Source organism: Tursiops truncatus, chromosome 1, assembly GCF_011762595.2.
Source record: "Tursiops truncatus isolate mTurTru1 chromosome 1, mTurTru1.mat.Y, whole genome shotgun sequence".
NCBI classification, from domain to species: domain Eukaryota; kingdom Metazoa; phylum Chordata; class Mammalia; order Artiodactyla; family Delphinidae; genus Tursiops; species Tursiops truncatus.
The window spans coordinates 172,437,377-172,451,888 of NC_047034.1; the positions used below are offsets into that span (position 1 = coordinate 172,437,377).

Sequence of the window (14,512 nt, forward strand, 5' to 3'; positions counted from 1 at the left end):
ACCTCACACGTCCAAGAGTGAGTCCTTGAGCAGCCCCCTGACAACCCGCTCCTCTCTGTCTCCCCAAACTCAGCTCATGGGGACCTCAGCCTTCCCGCTCCTCTGGACCCAAGCCCCAGAATCTTCCTTGATTCTGTTTCTCTCACGCCCCACACCCAAGTCATCAGCGAGCCACGTCAGCTCTGCCTGTAACATCTTACCAGAATCTGGCCACTTCTCGCCACTCCTCCGTCCCCACCCTGGTCCGTGTCACCACCATCGCGTGTCTGCGTCGTGCAGTGGCCTCCTAACTGGTCTCCCAGCCCTTTAGTCTACGTCAACTCAGCAGGGAGTGTCCCCTTAACATGCAAGTCAGATCATGTCACTTCTCTGCTCCTCCCCTATGGCCCGTCTCACTCAAGGGCGAGCACAGTCCTTAGAATGGCCCATCAGGGCCACGTGACCTGTCATCCCCCCACCCCCACCTGTATCTCTGTGATCTCCCCAGCCACCCCTGCCCCACTGCTCCTCGCTGTTCCTGCTTCATGTACGTTGCCCGTCCCTCGGCATCTCTGCGCTGGCTGTTTCCCACCTGGAGCATCCTTGTCGCTCCGCCCCCTATGCCTGTGGCCCATTCCTGCCTCCTCCAGGTCTTGACTCAAATGTCAGTTTCTCAGCAAAGCCTTCCCTGGACACCCTCCTCACTCCGTTCCCTGTTTTTTTCTGCTTTGAACTCACCACCATCTAACAGTACAGATTCTGGGTTTATTGAGGGGAAGTGACGTTTAAGCATCCCTGCCTTTCTGTTGAGGGATGCCCGCCCTCCTCCCCTTTTCAGGATTCAGTGCAGCTTCTTTCTGGGTTTTCAAAGCCCACAGCTCACGCCTCTACTTGCTGCAGGGAGCCCTGCCCGCCCCACAGGAAGGTACACCAGCAGCCTGGAAACCAGACCAACAGCTCAGGGCCTTCCCACCTCCCAGACTAGCCTAGAAGCTGCTCGAAGGCAGGTCCTGGGTCTCATCCGACAGTATTTCCAGGAGCCAGCACTAGGTACGGGTCTGTTCAGGTGAAGAAAGTGGGGGAGAGATGACTTGGGGGCTTAAGCAGGGTGGGGAAGGGGGTGTGCTCATAATTGCCAAATTCTCAAGCTGCCCCTCCCTTCCCTGATTCTCCAGCTTAGAGGCTCAAGAGAGGACTGCTGTAACCAAGGGTGGAACACGCAACTGCCACAGGCCCTGACAGCGACCATCGGTAAGAAAGGAAGAGCAGATGGGGACCTAGAATGCACACCCAGCCTGGAGCGGCAGCTGTTCCATGACTGAATGGGGCCCAGCATTGCCATACCTGCTGTCTCTTCTAGAAAATTCCATACTCTAGATTATCACAATTTTTATGTTTTAAATATCTCCTTATTTTTCAATACTGGCAATTAATCATACTACCCAACCACACCTCTCGGCCTTGCATGGGGGCTGGACTGCTAATCTGAGCAGGTGTCCATAGAAGAAGTAACACGGGAGAGATCAGGGTCCAGGCACAGCTGAGGAACCAGGCTCTGTACAGAGACCTGGGGTCGAAGCCCAGCTCCACCATTCACCAGCTACGTGACCTTGGATAAGGTCCCTAACCAATATGTGCCTTTTCCCCTCATGTTTAAAGTAGGATAACAGTTTCTACCTCGTTCTACTGTGGTAAGCACTAAAGGAAAGCAAAAGCTCTAACTGCATCTGAGGGTGACTGCTTGCCTGTGCTTTAGCGCCATTCTAGGTGACAGTCTAACAGTCAGAGTCATCTCAGAGGGGACCGGGCGGTCCTGGGAGGGAAGAGGCACCCTGTTGTGGGAGTTTGAGCAGAGGATGCAAGAGCACTGGGGGGAGCGCTGTCTCGGAGTCCGGGCAGGGGGGTGATGGGAGGAGGGATGCGTGCCCACTATTAGCCACCTGGAGAGTGTCCACCTCAAGCACAGAGGCCCAGGGTCTCCCAATGGGAAAAACTTTATTTTTTCGTCATGCCACACGGCTTGCGGGATCTTAGTTCCCTGACCAGGGATCGAACCCAAGCCTCCTTGCAATGGAAGCACAGACTCCTAACCACTGGACTGCCAGGGAATTCCCCCTGGGAAAAACTTTAGATGGGAGGGTAAGGCCAACCCCCAGGAGGGGATCAGACACCTGCAGAGAGAGTATAATAAGAGGTGCTGGTGACTTCCCTGGTGGCACAGTGGATAAGACACCACGCTCCCAACGCAGGGGGCTCGGGTTCGATACCTGGTCAGGGAACTAGATCCCACATACATGCCACAACTAAGAATTCATATGCCACAACTAAGGAACCCGTCTGCCACAACTAAGGAGCCCACATGCTGCAATTAAGGAGCCCGCCTGCTGCAGCTAAGACCTGGCACAACCAAATAAATAAATAAATATTTTTTTTAAAAAAGGACTTCCCTGGTGGTGCAGTGGTTAAGAATCCGCCTGCCAATGCAGGGGACACGGGTTTGAGCCCTGGTCCGGGTAGATCCCACATGCCACGGAGCAACTAAGCCCGTGCGCCACAACTACTGAGCCTGCGCTCTAGAGCCCACGAGCCACAACTACTGCACCCACATGCTGCAACTATTGAAGCCTGCGTGCCTAGAGCCCGTGCTCCACAAGAGAAGCCACTGCAATGAGAAGCACGTGCACCGCATGAAGAGCAGCCCCCGCTCGCCACAAGTAGAGAAAGCCCGCATGCAGCAGCAAAGACCCAACACAGCAAAAAAAAAAAAAAAAAAGGTGCTATTGGGGGGCATGGGAGCCCTTTTCAGGCTGTTCATGGTCCTAGGTGGGGGCAGGGGCACACTGTTGCTGCCACCCACCCAACAGCTCTGAAGACCTCAGAGCTCATCCAGAAGCCTGCAGGGTAAGTGGCAGGTCCAGGAATCCAGGCCCCCACTTCCTGCCACGGGAACTGGGAGGCCGGGGGTGGGGAGGGGGACGTGTTTGTTTTCCAGCCTCTGAAGGCAAATCCAGGAAAGTCCTCCTTCCTCCAAATCACCACTAAAAATAGTGGCAGGGGATGGGCCCGGAACTGTGACATTCCCTAGACTCAGGGGGCAGAGATTTCTGGAAACGCAGCATCGGCCCACAGGCCCCATGCCCCACACAATGAGGACTATTTTTCAAGGCTCATGTCGGTGCGTGAGGTCATTCTCAGGCAAGACGATGGCGCTGGCTAGGCCCTGAGAGGAGGCAGGGAATGCCCAGGGGACAGGACACCAGGGTGCAAGCCAGTGTGCTGTGTGGCCTTGGGAGCTCACACACCCTCTCTGGGCTTTGGTGTCATACTCTCAAGATGGTCTAGCAGGCCCTCTAGAACCTTCAGGAAGCTGCCCTGGGCACCCAGTGGTTTGGGGACTGGTCTCATCGTGCCTTCTCTCCAGCAGAGACCCAGCAGGGCTGTTCAAGGTTAGATGCAGGCGGTGAACTGGTAGCAACGATCAGCCTCTTCCCAGGCAAGTTCAGAAGGAGAACGACCACAGAGAGCAGGCGCCGGAGCTAGACTGTCTGGGTTCAAAGCCAGCTTGGCCACTCACTAGAGGCGTGACCTGGTGCAAGTCATAGATCCCAGATTTTCACACTGTAAAGGAGGGATAAATAGTTCCTACCGCAGCCCATGCCCAACAAACACTCATCCATGTTCACCAAGGTTCCTGCATGGAAGAGTTACACTGTCTGTAAAAGCTCGAGGCCGGAAACTGCCTGGGCAACCCTGAGCAGAAGGGCTCTACCCATCGTGGTCCCGTCACTGGAGCACGACTCCATCGAAGGAGAACGAGCGAATTACAACACACACAGCATGAATGAACCTCAGAGAAGAAATGCTGAGCCAATGAGGCCAGACACAAAAGCGTATATTCCGTATCACTCCCTTTACGGCACGTGAAAAGGGCAGGATTAATCCACGTGCTGGCAAGTCAGGAAGGGGCTCTCCATGGAGGGGACGGCAACAGGAACGGTACCCCGGAGAGCTTTCAGGAAGCTAATGATGTTCTACGTCTTGATCCGGGGGCTGGTGAGGCAGAGATGTTCAGTCTGTTTCGATTCACCAAGCTGTGAATTCACTTGCACTCTTCTGCAGATATGTCATATTTTAATAAAAAGCTTTAAACAGCCTCCACCTCACAGGTCTGGCTTTGTACATGCAACGTGCCCAGAGCGGTGTCGAGTGTAGGGGGCAGTGCAGTAAATACCAGTTCCTATCATCCGGGGGGAGGCGGCCCTCATGCCATCGGGGGCACCCCATGAGTTGGTAGTGAAGAAGGGCAGCTCCAGGTATGGACAAGGTGTGCCCTACGTGAATCCTGCAGGACTCCCGGGGCTCGGGAAGGAACATGAACTTGGGGTTGGTCCTGGATTCGAAGTCCAGCTCCTTCTTGCACGGGCAAAGATGATACCTTCTGTGTGCGACTGTGGTGAGAGTTAAGGGGCAAGACTTCCATGAAGGGGCACAGACAGAGCTTGAGGGATGAAGGTCAGCGTGGGGTTCCCCAGCCCTGAGGAGGAGGGGGAGGGGAGGGGGAGGGGGAGGGGAGGGAGGGGAGGGAGGGGAGGGAGGGGAGGGGGGAGGAGGGGGAGGGGGAGGGGAGGGAGGGGAGGGGAGGGGAGGGGAGGGAGGGGAGGGGAGGGGAGGGGAGGGAGGGGAGGGGAGGGGAGGGAGGGGAGGGGAGGGGGAGCAGGGGAGGCAGATGACCGTGTAGCAGCAGTTACCATTTACTGATTGTTTCTTTATGGGTTGGGTTAAAACAATCTTGTAAGTCTCACTAAATTTTCTTTGCAACAATCCTGTGAGGTAGTTACTATCATGATCCACAGCGTACAAACCAGGAAAGTGAGGCAAGGATCGGTTAGGCTGACCCAGCTGGCAGGTAAGTGGTGGATGCAGGATCCAGCCCAGGTGCTCTGGCTCTGAGCTCCTGCTTTGTCCAGGTGGGCAGTGGCAGGTGTAGCATGGCTGGGGTGGATGCCGGCCTTGGTGGTGGGGGAGGAGGGGTGTCTGGTGGCCCCATCTCACAAGATCCCAATTCCCTCCAGGGCCCAGGCCTTGCTGGGGGACCTGCTGGGTCACCTTAGAGAACTGGGAGGGTGGGGGCAGGGAGCTGGGACAGCTCCTGGGAAAACAGGGGTCCAGGTGGGGGTCACAGCAGGACATCAAGGATTCAGGTGTTGCTCTGCCTCCCACTGGCCGTTGCCTTTGGGAAGCCACGGGACCTCTCAGAGACTCAGTGTTCTCCTCTGTGGGATGGGTACAATGAAACCTGCCAACCTCATAGACTGAGCCGTGCCTGAATGAGCTTTATAAACCATTGAGGGCTTCAGAAGTGTGAAGACGGCTGTTCCTATGAGGGAACAACTTGCCTGGGGGCTGCAGGGGCCCACCTGTGCCGTCTGGGCAGGTACGTCTGTCTACTTCTGGCACAGAGGGTTGACCAGCTGCCATGGCCTCGGATCTGAGCCCCACTCCCAGGTCAGCTTTCACAGCCACAAAACTCACCTTCTGATCTTCACCGACTCCTAGGAAACTCTGAGACTGCTTCATAATTTGGCAGAGGAAGAAAGGGTTGTTTTTTATCGACCTCCTAAAGCCTCAGTGGCAATAATAATAATAATTATTATTTTATAAATTTATTTATTTTATTTATTTATTTTTGGCTGTGTTGGGTCTTCGTTGCTGTGCACTGGCTTTCTCTAGTTGTGCTGAGCGGGGGCTACTCTTCGTTGCGGTGCTCGGGCTTCTCATTGCGGTGGCTTCTCTTGTTGCGGAGCACGGGCTCTAGGCGCGTGAGCTTCAGTAGTTGTGGCACGTGGGCTCAGTAGTTGTGGCTCACAGGCCCTAGAGCGCAGGCTCAGTAGTTGTGGCACACGGGCTCAGTTGCTCCGCGGCATGTGGGACCTTCCTGGACCTGGGATCGAACCTGTGTCCCCTGCATTGGCAGGCAGATTCTCAACCACTGCACCACCAGGGAAGCCCACAATAATTATTATTTTTAATTTGTTATTGTATCTTTGATTTCCCCCTTTTCTAGGAGGATGGTGACTTCAGTTAACAGAGGTATGGCAGCGAGAAATCGCAAGAACCAATTCCCTTGTCTTCTGCAACTGTCGGCCTTGCTTCTGTGGTGCAGCCAGAAAATGGAGACCCCCAGCCACTGCTGTTCCCCAGCAAAAGGCAGGTTCTTGCTGCCCCCTGGCCAGGGCCCCTGAGCTACCTGATACCACCCCTTTGATTGGCAGGGAGCACGAGTTTTATGGCAAGACTGGAAGTCGACTGTAATTAAGACCTCTATAAAATATTTAGACCACTGTGCCCAGATATATTAATGATTATACATTTAAATGTTAATGAATGTAATTAGATGAAAGATTAGCCAAGCCTGTCACTAAATATACATTCAGGACTGATAAACTCTTGTACTGTAAAATTATATGTGTAAGCAGATGTACACTTAGACTTCTCAGATAGACTTTGATTCATCTTATTGAAACAAAAGCTCAAAGTGTTGTCCAGAATAGGGAGGGGGAAAGGGAGTTAGCAGGCTGGGGGAAAAGGCAGGGGGGTCCGATGGGGAGGACCCTAAAGATCCCACAGGGTCTTCGGGAATGGTGAAGATCAAATGAGTTAGTACATGTAAAAATTTGCATGCCTCCATGGATGGAGAACTCACTACTCCTAGGAGTATCTAGTTTCAACTCTAATGGCCACAGCCCAGAGGCAGGCATAGGCGAATGGTTTAGCAGGGTGACACTGGGGTCTCCCCTGAAACACTAGGTTTATCTGTAAAAGCTGCTTTAAAATAGAAAATCACCCTGTAGGTCAAGAAGAAGAGGAGCAGGACTTTACTGTAGCCTTATTAATAGAAAGCCCTATATTTATTAATTCAGGAAAAACTTACTGTGGGCTGAATATGTGCTGGGCACTGAGCCGGCTGCTGGAAAGCCTGGGTCAGCAAGACACATGAGGTCTTTATTCTGATGGAGATTGTGTCAGAGCAAGGGAGATACACGACAAATCAATTATTTAGACATACACCAAGGCCAGGCTGTGAAGGAAATAAATGAGGAATCCCCGGGCAGCTGTGCTTTGGGTGGCATGGTCTGGAAAGGCCTCTCGTGAGGCCTTGAGACCCGCAGGATAGAGAAGAAGCCAAACATGCCAGGAATGGGGAAGAGCATGTCGGCAAGGGGAACAGCAAATGCAATGGCCCCGAGGCAGCAAGAGCTGGGCATTTTCCAGGAGGGAAGGCCATCGTGAAGAAAGGGCTGCGAGGTGAAGTCGGGGCGGGGCCGGCTCCTGCGGGCCTGTGCAGTTGGCTTGAGTTTTCTCTGAAGGGTAGTGGGAGCCCCCTGTATTCGTTTCCTGTGGCTGCCGTAATAAACTGCACAGACTGCGCGGCCTCAAGCAACAGATGTGTATTCCCTTGTAGTTCTGGAGACCAGAAGCTTGAAATCGCGGTGTCGGCAGGGCTGTGCTCCCTCGACAATCCTTCCTTGCCGCTTCCAGCTCCTGTGTCGCCAGCAAGCCTGGGTGTTTCTCGGCTGGTAGACGCATCCCTCCCACCTCTGCCTCTGTCCTCATCCCTCTGTGTTCTTCCCTTCTCTTCTCTTACAAGGACACTTCACTAACCTGCATCTTCCCTTAACTACATCTGCAAAGATCTTTTTTCCAGCTAAGGTCACATTCACAGGTTCTGGGTGGACATATCTTTGGGGGGAGGCAGAGGGCGCTGCATCCCTACGGCAGTCGAGGGTGCGTGCAAGGGTGACATGCCTTCTGACCACTCTGGCTGCCTCTTGGAGACTAGACTGGGGACAAGCGGAAGCAGGGAGGCCCAGCCAGGGTTTTGCTGCTGTCCAGGCAGAAGAGGACCGACACCTGGAGGAGGGGGGCAGCAGTGGAGACAAAGAAGTGAATGGATGTGACATACGCTGGAAAAGGCTGTGCCAACCAGAGGGAAGAGGTCACCAGAAACCCGCCCTCCAAATACTGAGGGGTCAGAGAGGCAGCCCCAGCAAGGCATGCCCCGACCTGCCCACAGCCAGTGGTTTGTCTGCTGAGTAGGTGCCCCGGAGGGCAGAGGTGGAGGACCCAAGTCACGGCAGCTCAGTCACGCCAGCTCCCCGAGGGCCACCTCAGACCCCACACTCCAAGCACGAGTGAGCTCTAGGCACACAATTACCTGGCATTGTGGACTATACATCAGTCTCTCGTGAGTTTGGCTGACATGAGTCTATCATGAGAAATCTGCCTTTCGGAGCTAAAGAGCAGAGTGCAGGATTATAGCAAGCAAATGCCATTCCTTCCCCAGCAATCACAGCCCCCGCAACTCATATAAACTTAAAAAAAAAAAAGGAATATTTATTTAATCCTTACTGTGTGTCAGCAGTATTCTAAACACTTTATATATTATTAATCCTTAAAGCAACCCTATGAGGAAGGTGCTATTACTATAATTAACTATTATTAGTCCTATTTTACAGATGAGAAAACTGATGGACAGCAGTTAACTCATGCAGACAAGGTCCCTTCAGACTAAAGCACCAGTCTTCAGAGGCTTAGGCCTCATGTCCCGAGAAAACAATTTAGCCAGAGCCAGGAAGGGTAACAGACAGGAAATCTGGCAGGGGGCTGGTCTCAGCCCCACAAATTGCCCAAGTGTCCCTTGAGAACCACCAGCTGTGGGACTTCCCTGGTGGCGCAGTGGTTAAGAATCCGCCTGCCAATGCAGGGGACATGGGTTCTAGCCCTGGTCTGGGAAGATGCCACATGCCGCGGAGCAACTAAGCCCGTGCGCCACAACTACTGAGCCCGTGCAGCACCACTACCGAAGCCCGTGCGCCTAGAACCCGTGCTCTGCAACAAGAGAAGCCACCGCAATGAGAAGCCCGCACACTGCAACGAAGAATAGCCCCCACTCGCCGCAACTAGAGAAAGCCCGCACGCAGCAACAAAGACCCAACGCAGCCCCCCCCCACCCCCCCAAAAAAATGACCAGCCCCTTTCAGACAATGGCCCTCACTTCCCCGTAAGCAAGGGGCATGTTTCAAGACTTTTCCCAGGAGAACAGCTTTCCTGACAGTGACAAATGCTCAGAGTTCCATGCAAGCCAGCAGGTGCCCTCCCGCTCGAGAAGCACAGAGCTGAGTTTCTGCGGCTCTTCTCCTAGGTGCTGGAAATGCCCTGCCATGAAAAGTTAATCCAGCAGGGCTGAACTGGTTAACTGGAGACTTGGTCTAGAGATGGCTTGACATTGAGACAGGTGATAGAATTATTAAGGACAAACAACCAACCCACAGCAGCAGCAATAACCCCACCTAATCTCTGCTGTGAGGTGCTGTGCTTGACAACCACCACCCTAGTCCTTCCTAGAGGCACCGTGTGAGGTGGGCGGGCGAAACCTGCAGTCCCATTTCACAGATAGGGAAACCGAGCAAGGTTAGCGTTATCTGCTCACAAATGAATCAGAGACCAGGCTGGATTCAAATCACAGACTTCTGACTCTTTAGACAAATCCTCTCCCTGCAGAATCCCCTGGGTGTGGCTGACTCTACGGCCATCAGGGTGAAGGTAGCCTGAAGGATTTGGGACTAACCCGGAAGGACCAAGGGCATAACTGTAACCCTTTTCCTGGATTCAAGAGTGGATCTTAGTTCCTGCTCAGCCTATGAGTCTCGGCCGGTGGTTTCCCTGGACAGAAGGCTCCCCAGGAATGAGCTCCAGTTTCCTCAGGCTCTCAGCAATTGGTTCCCTTGAGCATCCTTCCCATGTTCCCCAAGATGTACCATTGTGTTGAGTGTGTGAGACACAGAAGCAAAGGAAACAGACCGATGGGCAAGAAAAGAATTTCTGAATAGCAAAAGAACTGTTTCTCTAATGTGCCACAGGGCCTTTGCACTTACCATTTGTGCTGCCTGAAACATGTCATCCCAAGCCCAAGCACATGGTGGCTCATTCCCCTGCTTCCTTCAGGTGTTGAGTCGCTGTCACCTTTTTGGAGAGGCCTTTACTGTTGCCTCATCTCTAAAACTGCAATGTTACCAGACCTCCTAGCACTGACTATTCTCCTTACATACTTTTTATCTAAAGCTCTTTTCTCATCTGACATCATATATGTTTTGCATTTGCTTGCTTATTGTCTAGCTTCCCCTCCAACTAGCATGGGCAGGGATTTTGCTCATTTTTTCCCTGCTATGCCCACAGCGTTAGGATGAGAATTCGGCACATAGAATGTGCACAATAAATATTTGTGGAAGCATTTAGAAGGGGCCATAGTGGAGGTGAGTACAGGGTGTAGAAGGGACGGGAAGGCAGAAGAGCTACCGGAGGGAGGCTGGAGTCATTGCAGGAGAGGGGAGGGTGTTCGCAAAGCTCTGGATGTGTGTGGGGACCCAGTGTGTCTGGGGGACCGCGCTCAAGTCAGCACTGCCTGAGCTTTGCTGGGAGTTGGGAAGAGGTGCTCCCAGGTGAGAAGCTGGCTGAGAGCTCTGGCCGTAGCTTGCTCAGACACCGTGCTGAAGGCACCAGGGCAGAGCAAACTTGCCTGTTTGCTTTTTTGTGTGTGTGCAGGAGGGACCTCTGCAGGAAGGTTCAGAGGTTTTAAAGAGGGTCTACGCCTCTGTGTGGTTTCTTATATCCTGATGCCTGTGCTGTGCCCTGCACTGGGAACCTGAAAGAAAGTAGGGTTGTTTAGCTTAGAGAAAAAAGCTGGAGAGGTTACAACCTATGTCTCCAAGTGTGGAGGGTTCCATCACCCCAGAGTCGAGGCACCAACTGTCCTCCATCCCCCATCGCTGCCAGCAATAGAAGAGACTTGGGCATAACTGGGTCTATTTAGGACAAACTTTCTAACACTTCGGTTGGGGATCCCTGCGGGAGGGCTTTTTAAGCAGGATCCTCTTTCTCTACCAGCAGGCAGCTGGAGCAGTTGGCAAGAGGTCTCTGGTCACCTATGTCCAAGTCCCAGCCCCTCTACTTGTCAGCTGGGTGGCTTTGGGTGAGTCTCTTAATTTCCTGTTTGCTCACCTGTAAATGGGGATGGCGACAATACCTACTTCATAGGCTACTCAGAGAATCCAACGAGCCAACACACACAAAGCACCTGGAACAGCGCTCAGGGTGTTAGCTGCCGTTATTACCAGTGGTGGCTGAGAGTGGCAGGATCTGATGTGAGGCAGGAGGATGGACAGAAAGGCTCTCCAAAGCCCGGGGACTGTGGGGGAGGAGCAAACGTGCTCACGCAGAAGAAAGGAGCTGTAGGCGCTGGACTGACTGTGTCCACCACCCACCTTCCCGCTGCCCCTCCCCCTTCTGGACCTAAGGATGCTAAGTGGTCCCCTTCTCCCATCCTTGCCCCTGTGGGCCCAGTGTTGGCCTCGCAGAAGACAAAAGAGCCCCTGCCTTTGAAGGGTTTACAGCCAGGTCAGAAAGAAAGGTCTAAATACAAATGATGAGGGTCATTATGTTTTTTGCCTGTTCGTTTGTTCATTCATTCATTCATTCATTCAGGCAAACATTATTACTTACCTTAAGCCTGGCACCAAACTAGCACAGAAACAGAGATAACTAAAGTCTTGGATAATAACCCAAGGCAGTGAGGAGATAATAAAGGTGGTGGGGCTATGAGTAATAGGGAGAAGAAGGGGTAGCCAGAGAGAGATCATTATCCCTGGAAAGGCCTCTGGGGCCTCTCCCCAGTTTCAGATGGTCTAACAGAAATGCAACCAACCACCTCCTGAGGCCGCATGTCCTGGTGGCTGGCACTCAGTGCCCACAGAGCTGGGCCCTTGCCAGACCTCCGGGCATTTTTTTGTTTTTAATAGATCTTTACCGGAGTATAATTGCTTCACAATACTGTGTTAGTTTCTGTTGTACAACAAAGTGAATCAGTTATATGCATACATACATCTCCATATCCCCTCCCTCTTGAGCCTCCCTCCCACCCTCCCTATCCCACGTCTCTAGGTCATCGCAAAGCAACAATCTAAGCTAATCTCCCTGTGCTCTGCTGCTGTTTCCCACCAGCCAACTATTTTACATTCGGTAATGTATATATGTCGATGCTACTCTCACTTTGTCCCGGCTTTCCCCTCCCCCCTCCCCATGTCCTCAAGTCCATTCTCTATGTCTATGTCTTTATTCCTGCCCTGCCACTAGGTTCATCAGTACCTTTTTTTTTTTTTTTTAGACTCCATATATATGTGTTAGCATATGGTATTTTTCTCCTTCTGACTTACTTCACTCTGTATGACAGACTCTAGGTCCATCCACCTCACTACAAATAACTCAATTTCATTTCTTTTTATGACTGAGTAATATTCCATTGTATATATGTACCACATCTTCTTTATCCAGTCATCTGTCGACGGACATTTAGGTTGCCTCCGGGCATTTTATAAGCAAGGAGGGAGAGAGTTTATTCAAGTCTTGCCAGGAGGCCTGGATTCTAGAGGTAAAGTGAGCACATAACCACCTTTCTCTGTGTCTGCTTTATGCACTGCGTCTGGGCTCTGACACTAACTGGCCACATAAACAGGGCAGGCCCCAATCTCTGGGGCTGTCTTCTCATCAGCAAAGTGGGCATGAACTTCCTCTCCGTCTCTGAGCCAGGAGGTGTGCTCTGTCCACTAACATGCTAACATCTACTACATTTGTGCAATGCCCTTGACTACCTCGGTGGACACGTCACTTTCTAAATAGTTTTCTAGGTTCTGCCCTCTAACTATGGAACTCTTAATAAATGTATTACTTGAACCGTTTCCTGATGATCTAAGCTTTTAAAACACCACGATGGAAGTAAAGGTACTAAGTCATTATTCTGAAAACTGGTAAATAAAGGGAAAACAGTCAAGCCTTTCCTATACCAACTGTACCAGTGGGTAACCAAGCAGTAGATGGCGGGGAGCCTCTTTAAAAAGGATTCCAGCTAAGCTACTACACGAAGAAGGGGCGACAGACGAGAACACCGACCGCCCTTTTGCCACTTCTGCTGAATGTCGGGATTCAGGCCGGGCTGCCAACATGGCAAAAGAGGGCAATCGGACAGCACATGCCTCCTGAGGGGAGGACCCAACATCTCCTTTGAAGGAGTCTTGCAAAAAATGAGTAGAGAAAATGATCAAGTCTCTAGATGAACCACCAATTTGCAGGAAATTCAAAGGACAGAGGAGCATGTTGGACAGCACCATGGGGATGCAATTAGCGAACTCCAGACCCCGGCAGACCTACCAGACAAGCAACGGGGCGGCTCCTTCAACAAATAATTAGCAAGACTACAAAAAAAAGGAAGAGGAACATTTAAATTAAAAAACATTCCAACTAATTGCACTGTGTCCATCTTACTTGGATCCTGATTCTAACAAACAAGTTTAAAACACGAATTTATGAGTCAACTGGAAATTTGAATCATGGCTGGATATCTAATCTTTATTTTAGGTGTGATAATAGTTTAGTGGTTATGTATTTTTTTTTAAGAGTCCTTCTCTTTTATAGTGACATACTAAAGTATTTACAGATGACATGATGTATCTGGGATTTTCTTCACAATAATACAGGGAGGGGGGAGTGGATGAGGGTGGGACAGAGTTGGCCACAGGGTGATGGGTACTGGGGTCAGGTCAGGGTCCACGGGATTCATTACACTATTCTATTGACTTCTGTATAAAACTGAGATTTTCCATAAGAAAGAGAAATGCCACCAAGGCTAGCGGAGGACAGTTTTTGCCTCTGCTGAGTGCCTTGGACTTTGGTGCTTTATAAAGTTGGCTCTGGGACTTCCCTGGCGGTCCAGTGGTTAGGACTCTGTGCTTCCACTGCAGGGGGCACGGGTTCGATCCCTGGTCGGGGAACTAAGATCCCGCATGCCTCCTCGTGCAGCCAAAAAAGAAAAATAAATAAAAACTAAAGCTGGCTCCTCTGTAGTCTTTCCTCTGCTATGTGGCTGACAGCTGTCCCAGCTGCAGGAGTGCTCCGAGCAGCCCCACCCAAATTCTCCTCTAAACTGCGATGGGCTTAACAGAGGCCTTGGCTCTCTGGAGTGTGCGAAAAGCACACATCACCCCAGCCCGAGCAAGGGCTGCCATCTGTGCAGAGGTCCCCAGGAGCCGTGGCTTTGGTTGTGTCTGTTCCCAGCCAGGCTTCATGCCCTTCCAGGTGCCCAGTATGCTCTGCAGAGCCAGTGTGACGTCACGATGCTACCGTCGCTCGTTTCCATCGGGATTCTGGCCGTGGGAGGGAAAAGCCACTGGTGCTACTGTCAGCAGGCACCGTCTCTTCCCCACATCATCCCGGGCTGCAGTCCTGGGTCTGGTTTAAAATCGTCCCCGCCTTTGCAGCCGTGCCCAGGATGCTACCTGTGCAGTCAGAGGTCGGGCTGCAGGCTGCTGCGGAAAACTGCCAACTCAGCTTGCAGCATTTATTTACTTCTGCACAGAGAAAAGCATCTGACCTCTTAAGGAAACATAAGTGAAGAATTTCCTGGCTGATTGTCTGGGGGGGAAAT

At 52.0% G+C, this 14,512-nt stretch overlaps 1 protein-coding gene and 1 long non-coding RNA gene across 3 annotated transcripts in view; one reads left to right on the plus strand and one right to left on the minus strand.

The window, feature by feature from the left end:
• The window catches only part of LOC101336082 (kazrin), a 144,003-nt gene that overhangs the window by 59,528 nt on the left and 69,963 nt on the right, over positions 1–14,512 (minus strand). The window lies entirely within an intron of this gene.
• Positions 922–8,333, plus strand: LOC109547254 (uncharacterized). The gene is made up of 3 exons (XR_002172982.3): positions 922–1,029; positions 1,155–1,230; positions 6,044–8,333. It is a non-coding gene; the product is annotated as an uncharacterized lncRNA (long non-coding RNA).